A 2,493-nucleotide genomic window follows, 5' to 3' on the forward strand; every position below is an offset into this window, starting at 1 on the left:
TTTGTACAGGTGACCTTTGGACCTGGTGCTTGCTGCCCCAACAGGGCCCCTGGCTGGAGAGAAGGGGAGGGCAGATCCCTGAACCCTCCTGAGAAAGGACTCTTCCCAAATTCAGCAGGGTGGCGTCTCTCCCTCTCTCATCAGCCAAGATGTGTGTTGGAAGTGTCCCAAAGGCTGTCTCTCAGCATGTACGTTAATAACCCACAGCCAACTTCTCTCTCCCTGGGGTGCTAAGCCCCTTCCCCCTCTTCACTGCAACCAAAGCCTTTGCAACCTTCTCCCTCCCCCCTTGCAGGCCCAGCCAGGTTGCCATGGAAACCTCATCCCATTTGGGGGAGGGGGGTTGGTAGTGAGACGCAGGGCTGGGTGCTCAGCCTGTCTCTTGCAGACTCTGGGTCTCTCTCATCCGACCCTCCTCTATTTCTGTGCTCTTTGTGTCTGTCCTAGCTTCTCCCTTTTCTCCTTCTTTCCCCTAAGTGACTCTCCCTGCCTCAGTCTGCGCCCCTGACTCCTGTGCACGTCTCTGTGATCTCCTTTTTAGGCAAGGTTGTCTCTGCCATGCCTCCTCCCCAGATCTAGCCTAGTGGGCTAGGGTTCCATCTCTGGCTGCCCCGTAAATCTCCTTCCCTAGCATGCCCCCTTCCTTCGTCCTTCTCCTGCCCACTCAGTCTCCTCTAGGAAGCGCCCAGGCACGGAGCAGCCACATCCTTCCTAGACATGTGTGTGGGGTGGGGAAAGCCCTAGCCCCCTCCTGAGCCACAGGCTAGAGGGGATGATGAGTTGATCTTTCTCTGCTCCCAGCCTTCCCCCCATCCATCCGAAGTAAGGGCAGTGACTTCTGACCTTTGTCCCTCCCCCTAGGACACTGATGGGGACAGCTAGGGAAGGGAAGGCCCAGCCTGCGCTGTCCCAGGCTCCCTTCATCCTGGGTCTCAGAGAAGGCTCACGGTCTGGGGCCCAGGAAAGTCCCGTGCACTCTGTGGGCTCCTGCCTGCTTCTCTCCTCTCCTGTGCCCAGGATGGAGATGGCAGAGGCTGCGGCAACCGAGGTCCCCCCTCCCATCCCCAGCCCCTCCTCTCCAACCACCTGGTGTCTGCTGCAGTGTTACCATGGTAACAGGGATTGGCACGGAGAGAGGGAGAGAGAGAGAGCCCAGTGACACACACACAGAGGGAGGGAAAGCAATGAAAATGGGGAGGAAGAGAGAGAGAGAGATCCAGGGCTGGGGAGAGACCCCCCTTCCATTCAGAGCCTTCCAGAGAGAGACTCTGGTTTCAGAGTGGGGGAACACCACCATAGGTAGCAAGAGATGAAAAACACAGAAACAAATGAGAGAGACGAAAAGTTGGAGAAGAAAGAGTATGGGGAAGAGGCAAGGCGTTATTAGACCCGAGGGAGGCTGCATCCTAGGGGCTGGGGAGGTCGAGGGCAGAGCTATAGGGAGCCAGATGGCTCTTCTCTAATCTGGGATCTTTTATCGGCCCCTCCTCCTGTGGGCTGGGGGGTGGGAAGGAAGGAAGGTCAACAGGGTTAAGGTCTCCCGCCCACCTACCCAAGCTTGCTAAGACTGTGTTTGTGTGGCTCAGCCTGTCTCCGTGTCTCTTGCCTCCCTCATCTGATGGTTTTGGGTCCTGGGCATCTCTGTTGTATGTCTTTGGTGGTCCCTCTGACTCTGCCTGGGGGGTCTCTTTCAGTGGCTGTCCCTCATGGTATCTTTTAAAGTTTAACGGTGTCACCGTGTCACCCTCCCTCATCAGACAATCCAAGGTTGGACATCTGTCACTCAGCAACTGCTGGTGTGGCTCTCGGTGTAAGGCTGTGTCACTGTCTCAGGAGACTGAATCTGGACCTGGGGCATCCAAAGATATGGCCGTGCTCGTCGCTCAGAGCATGCCTGGGCTTCTTTGTGTGTGTGTGTGTGTGTGTGTGTGTGTGTGTGTATGTGTGTATGTGTGTATATGTGTGTGTATGTGTGTGCATGTGTGTATATGTGTGTGCATGTGTGTATGTGTTATATGTGTATGTGTGTATATGTGCGTGTAGATGTGTGTGCATATGTGTGTGTATGTGTGTATGTATGTGCGTGCATGCGTGTATGTGTGTATGTGTATAAATATGTATGTATGTGTGTATGTGTTATATGTATATGCGTGTATATGTGTATGTGTGTACATGTGTGTGTAGATGTGTATGTGTGGGTGTATGTGTGTGCATGTGTGTATATGTGTGTGCATGTGTGTATGTGTTATATGTGTATGTGTGTATATGTGTGTGCATGTGTGTATGTGTTATATGTGTATGTGTATATGTGCATGTAGATGTGTGTGTATATGTGTATGTGTGTATGTGTGTATGTATGTACGTACATGTGTGTGCATGTGTGTAGGTGTATAAACATGCATGCATGTGTGTATGTGTTATATGTGCATGTGTGAATATGTGTGTATGTGTCTATATGTGTGTGTGTGTGTGTGTGTGTGTGTGTGTGTGTGT

This window comes from Vombatus ursinus, unplaced genomic scaffold (genome assembly GCF_900497805.2).
Source record: "Vombatus ursinus unplaced genomic scaffold, bare-nosed wombat genome assembly UNPS02014308.1, whole genome shotgun sequence".
Classification (NCBI taxonomy): Eukaryota; Metazoa; Chordata; class Mammalia; order Diprotodontia; family Vombatidae; genus Vombatus; species Vombatus ursinus.